The sequence below is a fragment of the Camellia sinensis genome, chromosome 1 (genome assembly GCF_055761805.1).
Source record: "Camellia sinensis isolate YWXY chromosome 1, ASM5576180v1, whole genome shotgun sequence".
NCBI classification, from domain to species: domain Eukaryota; kingdom Viridiplantae; phylum Streptophyta; class Magnoliopsida; order Ericales; family Theaceae; genus Camellia; species Camellia sinensis.
The window spans coordinates 216,194,859-216,204,315 of record NC_138961.1 but is presented as its reverse complement, the minus strand read 5'-3'; the positions used below and the strand labels follow the sequence as shown (position 1 = coordinate 216,204,315).

Below are 9,457 nucleotides of genomic sequence, written 5' to 3'. Positions count from 1 at the left end.
GCTGGAAGTCTGGGAAAAGTATCCGAACTTGTTTATTAGTGCTTAAACATATATTGAGATTTTGATTATTTTAAGGAAAAGTATAAACATTGTATATGTTTTAAATTATGAGAACATTGTATATGTTATGGATATCTTGGAGACATGTATTCAATATAAACATTGCATATATTTTGAGAATGTGAAATATTGTAGGTACTGTATCACTTTTGAACGCATTGTATATGTTATGAAAATTTTGAAAACTCGGATTTTGATTTAACATTGTAAATGTTTTGGGAAATTGTAAATTTCTTTGATATGGGACTGTGCATCGAGTCGATGGGAATGGATGACCGGAGAATGGGTCATGGTGATGAACATGTAAGAATAACGTTGTTGTGAATGGTTTCATTATGATTTTGAACTCGATTTGTAATTTCGGGGACAAAATTCTTTAAGGAGGGAAGGTTATAGCGATTCTGGTTTTGACCTATTACTTATTGTATTTCAAACTCGGGTTGGTATGGTTAGAATTGTTATTCGTATCTTGTTTCACTTGTCTCGCCTTTATTTCGATTATCGGGTTGTAACTGTGCGTTAGGGAGATGTTAGTTGTTTTTTTTTTTCCCCAAACTTGTGATGCCCAAATTTTGGCTCTTCCGCTCGAGCGGGCTTCACAAATTTTGCTTCTCCGCTTGACCGGCCATTCTTGCGCTCGAACGGGATTTGTCAATTCTCAGTATTTTTGTAGGTCTGCAAATACTGGGAGAATGCATTGGATGCTCGAGCATCTAGTCTCACACTCGAGCTGGGTCCGTTGTCTGCAAAACTTTTGAAAGAGTGTATCCCACGCTTGAGCGCCACTTTTCATGCTTAAGCGGACCTTTGTGTCTGACGCTCGAACGTCACTTTCGACGCTCAAACGGACTGCGTGTATAACAGTCCGTGAAGATGTCATTTTGAATCACTTTTTCTTCTCTCTCTCTCTCTTTAAAACTCCCTAAATATCTAGATCTTGAGTTTCTCTCTCTAAAACTCACATTCTCTCTTCGATTTCATCTAGATCCGTTGGGATTTCCACCCTAGTGCTTTTGAGAAAAAGGTAAAGCGCTTCAAGATCTTCATTTTGATCTGAATAGAAGTGGGTTTCGGTGTTCTCGATGTTTCACTCTTGCTTGGCTCGTCTTCACTCTTTGAGGTAGGGATTTTTTACACTCTCATATGGTTTTTAGCTTAGTTATTTGTGATTGTGTAACAAGGATGGGATTTGTGAGTAGTTTGATCAAACCTAGGATTTGGAGGTGAAATGAAAAAGAGGGATTTTTGGTGAATAGAAAATAAATGAGTTTGGGGACTGAAAATTTGTTCATGCTGCGTCAAAATGGTGGATTTTGGTACATGGGTTGATATTTGAAAAAAGGGGTTTTGCTCTAATTGGATCAAATTGTTATTTTGTATAAATAATTGAATTTGTCATTGAAAATGTGAAATTGGATGATCTTTGATATAAATGGTGGAATTGAATATGTAAATTTCATACATTTAGAAGTTTTAAATAAACTATCTGTTTGAGATTTTATATCTGTTTAAAGATAACTGTATTCTGCTATTGGTGGAGGATAGCTTTGATTGTTGTAGAAATTGTATGTGGATTAGGTGAATTGAAACCAATTTGTTGCTGATTGTCATTGAATATGACCGTGTTTAAATGCATTGTATATGTATGATTGTTTGGAAAGAGAAAGGGGATGGACTCCATTGTTTGGGAGGAGAAAGGGGATGGACTCCATTATAATTAAGTTGGCCGGAGTGTCTTAGGTGAAAGTCCTGAAATTATACATGGGTGCTTAGCCCGTAGATGAAATATCTATAAAATGGCAATTGTAGTGCTTGTATAACCTACGTTTACGTGGCTCCCGTTTGATGGTTGCCCGCGGACGAAATATTCGTGAAATGGAAGTTTGAAGTGTTTACGTATATGTATTGTATGATTTGAAAACCATTGAGTTGTAACCTCAGTTTGATTGTTGAGAAATAACGAAATTGATTCATGAATTGAGAAAAAAAAAGTGAACAGAGTATGAAATGGAAGGAGAATGGGTTAAGATTTGAATATGGTATCTTTCAAATATATAAATTTATGGATGTTGTATCCTAAGGCATTGTATATGTACTTTGTGCTTATATCTCTGCTAAACCCCATATATTGTGTTAGATGATTTCTACTAGGTTGTGGCTCACCCTATTTGAGAAAAATATTTTCAGGTAATGAGGGAATGCCTCCACTAAGGCAATAGCATTGGAGGGATTTTCTGGAGTAAGAGCTTCTTATTTTGATTGTATATTTTTGTAAAGCCAATGGCTTAAGATTTAATGAGCGAAACTCACTTTTGTTGTAACCAAGTCAAGGCTTGGAAAAGTGTAAGCCAATTGGGCATTTATTCATGTTGAACTCTTTTGTATCTTTAACTTTCATATAATGAAAGGACTAATTACTCTGATTTATGCAGTTATTAACATATGATGGGTTGTATTTACTATATTATTTTAGGGGCATGACATTAATTCTATGATTGATTTATGTGCAAGTAGAATAACAGTTGATTACACACTAAATAGCAATGTCATAATGAATATGTCGAAGAAACACACAGATTACAATAACAGGCGAGCTCAGCTGTGGAAGGTGACCTTCTGATGGTATGACCTCGACAATGGACTCGCTACCTAGGTTTCTGTGGAAGTACTCTGAAACCTCAATCGGGACCGACATGTCTTTCATGCTATGGATTAAGTGGCATGGCACGGTCACGTAGCATAGTAAATGTCTCAAGTCACTCTAGAATATGGTGCGGGCAACACACAGTGTGATGTACGGTCTCATGTTGAACAAGGTCCTGCTGAACTCCTGGATTGTTGGGGAGTCCATGTCGCCGCCAACCACTAGTGGCGCAAATCCAGAGCACCATGCCTTGTAATTTGATTGTATGGCCTGAAATAGTTGATCGATATCTTCTTGTTTGAATCCTCCACAATAATCCACATCCTTCAAAAACCTTAGGGGAAAAAAAAATATTATGTTGAATTTCTATATGAAATGATGTAGCTAATTTATGTTTCGATATTGTAAAACACAAGACCCCATGAAAGTATTATTATTAGTATTTTTTTTTTGTGTTTATTTTTATGAAGCAAATTTCTATTTTTTCACAAAAAATTCAAAAAGCTCTTCTTATATTGAAAGCAAACAAAAAAAAATTTCCCTTTTATAAATGTGTTCTGAATGTTGTGGAACAAAACTTCTATTCATTATGAATAAGACCCACACAAACTCAATAAATGAATGAGTTACTGAAAAATTTCAGATATGTAGCATTACCTATGAACAAAAATAGATATTAGCCTCAAACGTGTAAGAACAAGTTTATAAAAAGAGAAATAATATATGTCCATTTTTTAGATCTAGTGATGTGTCAAAAATATAATTAGTTAATAATTAACTTTTGGGTAATACTGTTATAAAAATGAAGAACAAACAACAAAGTTGATAAAGCAAGAGATCTAAAAATGTCACCTAGGAGAACCAGTGATCATGAGTATCTTGTAGAACAAATCACGACGCATAATGGAAGCAATCGCACCAGCCATGGAAGACAACGAATGGCCAACAAATATGCAGGATTCCACTTAGGAATGACAAAGGGCTGGGGCCGGGCCGGGCCGGGGTCGGGGATTACACTCTCCCGTCTTCGATCCCCGAAGGTACAAAATTTCCCGGTCCCGCTCCCAATCCCCGACGAGGAATCCATCACCCCCTGCCCTTGTCCCTAACGGGGATCAGGTTTCCCCGACCCTTTTTTTTTTTGAATTTTGCGTATTCCATTTTATTTCTTTTTTTTAGGCAAATAAAAATAATATATATACAAGCATAATCCAGCAATGTCCAAACATAATATTAGCTAAGTTAACTTCTAAAATCAATAGGCAACTCTCAAAGATATTCCATGGGTCCATCCCCTCAAAATAATCCATGCAACATAATATCTCAAATGTGCAACCCAAAAAAAAAATTAGTACCATTAGTCTATTACAACATGGAACAATAGTTGTTCAAATAAAACATATCACAACAATAAAACAACATTGTTTCCCCAAAAATCTGATATAACCACAACTTTCATCGTCTCCTTTGACTTGAATTCTTATTAAATAACAAAAGGAAAAAAAAAAAAATCCATACTAATAATAAGATGTAAAAAATGTTAACAATTAAAACAAAAAAGATGGCAACTAACACAAAAGTGCCACAGGAATCATCCAAGTCAATCTCATCATCATCAGATATAGTCGCATAGCCCACCGATTCTAATGTTGAATTTCTTAAAAGGGGAAAGAATATAAATTAAGTATTGAAATTACTCCATGATAATATAAAATTGAAATAATAATATGTAAATTTACTTGAGTAAATTTCATATCTATAGCCCATAACCAACTTTGTGCATACATTAATGCTTCCAATGTGTTTGGATGAAATATACTACGATGTGGACTCACTAACCTTCCACTAGTGCTAAATACTAACTCAGAAGCAACGGTGGATACAGGAATAGCTAAAATATCCCTAGCTATTGCCTGAAGGCCGGATACTTTGGTCTATTGGCTTTCCACCAATTCAAAACATCGAAACCTAAAGTTCTTGGCAAAACATCATCTTATAGATAATAGTCCAACTTTGATTTTACATTCTTCATTTTTTTACTTCTATTTCTATTAATAAACAAATCATACTCTAAAAGGGTCTCTGTAACAATTTCTGGATAGATAGAAGATTCACCAACAACATCGGTCTCCATACCAACTCGGTTCTGAAACTCTTGCAACAAATCATAACAAATATGATGAACCTTATCAATTTCCTCTTCAGCTTTGTCTCCATAAAGTTTTTCAAAATAAAACTCCAATATACTCATCTTGTACCTAGGATTAAGTACAACAGCAACTCCAATAACATCATGTATCACTAACCAATATTTATCAAATTTTTTCATTATTTTTGATGCCATTGTTCTAACCACTTCAATTTCACAAGAGAGCCATTGAGCAGTGTCATCCTAATCTCACATAAAGTTGGGATACAAACATTGGCTATAGGATACTTAGTACTAGAGAAAAAACTCTGTGATAGAAAAAAATGTCTTAAACCTCCTACTGATCTCTCTAGCGATCTCTTATTCTTCTTCATTTGGCACGGTCTTATATTGGGGTTCTCTATTTTTCAACCGGAAAAAGATATTCTTATACAATAAGGCAGTTTGAAGCATCAAGCATGTTGAATTCCTTCTAATTGCACAATCAAGTCCTAATTTCTTAGTATGTGGATTGCGCAATTGATTGACTGTTTCTTCAATTTTTTCTTGTCTTTTAGGTGTTATTGTCCAATAAGCTACATTATCTCGAATTTTCTCTATACCCACTCGTATGAAATCCAATCCATCTTTGACAATCAAATTCAAAATATGCGCACAACAAGCATATCAAATAAAGTACCACCCAACAAAAGCGATGTATTACTCAACTTTTCCATCAACATAGTAATTATGGCACCATTTGTGGTGCAATTATCAACAGTAACAATAGAGATTTTTTTGTCAATATTCCAGTTGATCATACACTCAAGCAAAGAATCACAAAGAACTTCTTTTGTGTGTGGACATGGAACATAAATAAACCTAAAATACAATATTCATGAACAATTATTAATAACATGCAAATTGAACTGAATAAGATAGAACTTTTAAATGATTTGCAAATTTACAAATATATACCTCAAAACATGACTTTGCAATGTCCATGAATCATCAATAAAGTGTGTTGTGATAGCCATGAATCATTTCTTTTGATTACTAGCAGTCCATATATCAGTTGTGATTGCCACCCTACTTTTATTATTCTCCACCAAACTCAATGTCTTTACCCTCTCAACATCATAAGTCTTTAAAATATTACTCTTTATCGTATTTCAAGAAGGTACTGTAAACAATGGTTGGAGTATCGTTGAATATCGTTTAAAACCAACATGATCTACAATAGAGAGGGGATAGTCATGCAATATTATGGCAGGTGACAACTCTTTCCTAGCAAAATCTTGATAAAAAATATAAGAATTCATTTTTAGACTCTCTCTATTAAAGTTGTTAGTTAAAACTTTTTGTCTCATGTCCATCATTTTTTTTCCTAATACAACTCTTGTAGTGATCATGCAAATGCCTAGTTCTATTTTTTGAATCACCTCCAAGATGGTTATTACAGTAATTACATATTGTAGGACAATCTTCATTGTATTTAAATAAATTAAATTCTGTTGTGTACTGAACAACAACCAAAATATAAAGAAATAAAGGAAATGAGAGAATTTGTTTGATTACAAAAATCAAACTCAAAATAAAAATAAATAAATAAAAATAGATTTTATTTTGTTACAAAAACAAAATTAAAATCTGATTTAAATAAACAATAATAACATTGTAAATAAATTAAATAACTTACTTGATTTAATTTCTTCGAATTATAATCTGATCAAGTCCAGTGTTTGACACTGTGTCTTTAAGACAAATTCGTCCTCTCCACGGTGCTTTCAGAATTTGGACGTCTATCTCCCATGATGAAATGATCTACTACAAACAATAGCAGCACCACAAATTGTTTGCTTTACGAACACATTAAGTGTTTACACTCTTTCTTTTAGAAATTAAATGCAGCAAAATACAGAGATTTATAGTAAAGGATGGAACACAAAAATTGGAGTAAAATCCAAATGGGAGGATAGTTTGTTTATAGATGTAAAGGTGGCTGCTGGTTTTGAATTGAACAGGTATGAAACCTGTTGGTTTTGAATTCAAACAGATTTGATTCTGTTGGGTTCATAATATAAACAGATACAAAAAATGGGAAGGGCCCTGTTTGGATGTACGTTAAAAACCAGACTAGTTTATTTCGGGAAGGGCCCTGTTTGGATGTACAGTAAAACCAAACCAATTTATTTCTGGTTTAATTTGAATTTTGAATTTTATTTTATACAAAATAAAATTAAATTCAAATGTTTTTGGCCCAAAAAAAATAGTATTGGGCCGAACATGTCCAACCCAATCTCACACCACGCACCCGCGCCCAAGCCTGCTCGACCGGCGATGGTGGCGCGCGTGTGTGGTGATTTTTGGGTCAAATGGGTCTAGCCCATTTTGCCCATAACCTCTCCCTCTAAAACACTTAGGTACCCCTTGGGGCACACCCCAAGTACCAAACCCAAGCCTTATAAACTCATTCAAAACTTCCCACCAAATCAATGTGGGACAAGCCATTTTACAACCTTAAGGAATTTTCACCAAAACTCTATTTCCATGGAGCACACTTTGGCTTCAATTTTTCATTTATTCGGTAATGGTTTTGAGCAACGAATATACCACGTGAATGACAACGCGGCATAGAACGCGTTACCACTTTGACCCGTGAAAATCGACACACGGGGCCCACCTAAAAAATAAACCAAACTTAGGAAAAAATTCTGGTTTTATCTAGAATTTTATAACCATTTCCAACACATATTGCCCTCCACACCTCCATTGACTTGTTGTTACTTAAAGTGTTCCCACACAACACTAGGTTTTCTTCTAGTTCCTCCACAAGTATTAGACTATTTTTCTAAATCAATAACATTTTGATTAGAGATGGGAGATAGTGAGTTGGTACGTGAGTTGGTAGCTGGCGATGATTGTTGTAAGGCCTCGCTCTCAATTGGTACTTAAGAGATAACATCTGACATTTTTGACGTCCTTAAAATAACATAAAATGAATAAATAGAGATAGCTAACAACTTAAATAATGGTGCAGCAACAGAAGAACTAGTTAAATTGCTAACAACTTAAATAATGGTGCAGCGACAGAAGAACTAGTAAAATTGCTAACAACTTAAATAATGGTGCTCCAAGACTATTGTTAATAAAATAGTACATCTTAACACTTTCCACTTCATCAGCTTCTCTTTCAGAAAAACAAAATGATGAGTGGAAATAAACCCACCTACATAAATAATAGTGCGGCAACAGAAGAACTGGTAACAAGCTTGCTTATGCAAATAATGGCACGGAGCATGGGGATATATGTCTGCACTGGAAGCCCATTAGGTAAACAGTCCATTTACCAATGGTATAGAAGGACCAAAAATATATCATCTTAAAAACTTATGACTTTTAAGTTATGTCAATACCATTTGATGACATCCTTAAAGAAACAATTAATGAGAAGTTAAGTTCAGCAGCCAAAATACATAAATCTGAAAGCAGAACAACTATACAAATCAATTATATCTCAAAAACAACCACAATACATAGATCCGAAACAAAATCAAGCAAATCGCAACATTTATACCATAAAAACCAAGAAAAACAACAATAATTACACAATAATTGTACCTAAAAATGCTGGATGTGTGGATCTGGAAGTGAATTGTTAGAAAACTGATTGTTTCCTAACAAAAATCAAATGGTATCTACAAAAAGGGATAAAGAAGAGTGAGACCAGAGAGAGAGAGAGAGAGAGAGAGAAGCACATATCGCTGGGTTGGGCCTTATTATGATAAGATTCTCTGTATGAGAGAGAGGCGATCTGCTGTAAGAGAGAGGGAGAACCGGTGAGGGAGAATGGAGACGCCGGTGAGGGATGAGGAAAGACCAATAGCAACAGAGCTATGAGAGAGAGGCAAGCCACCGTAACCGTTAAAGAAAAGAAGAGCCAATGAGGAATAAAGAAGACGCCGGAGAAGGAGAATCGACGTCAGCGGTGAAGGAGGAGTAATCGACGGCAGCGATGCAAACACAGACAATAGAAGAGAGAAGAGAGAGAATGCGATGTGAACCTAAATCCCTAAAATGAATCAATAATCCATAGAGAAACACACACACACACAAACACACACACACACACACAGATATATATATATATATATATATAGGGGCATAATAGTAATTTCAGTTCGGGCAGAAAATGAGGTAGGGACAGGGACAAGGCGGAGGAACTTATCACCATCTTTGGCCTGAAAATTGTTGGGGATTCATTTTCGAATATCGTCTCCAGCCTTTCGGGGTATTTTTTCTGAAAAACCCGTTCTAATTGGGGCTGGGTCCCCATCGGGTCGAGTTCAAATTGCCATCCCTAATTCCACTCTCAACTCCACCAATATGGCCAACACATCTAATGCGTACCCTTCCAGACTCGAATACCTCTCGAAATCAAAGTATTCAGGGTTGGTGGTTCCCACACCCATGTTATCGAACAAGATGACTTTATAATCGTCTACCTGTTGAGGCACCAAGTGCCTCTACACCAACTGGTCGATGTCGAAACCATGTGCGAGAACTATCGTTTTCTCTCCTGATCCCAAGACCTTCACGTTGTGAGCTTCTTCAGCTATCTCCAT

The 9,457-nt window shown here is 35.4% G+C and overlaps 1 pseudogene; it reads right to left on the bottom strand.

Annotated features, from left to right (window-relative positions):
* Nucleotides 1–2,593: 2,593 nt before the first annotated feature.
* Nucleotides 2,594–9,457, bottom strand: LOC114316327 (karrikin insensitive 2 receptor CA-like; annotated as a pseudogene).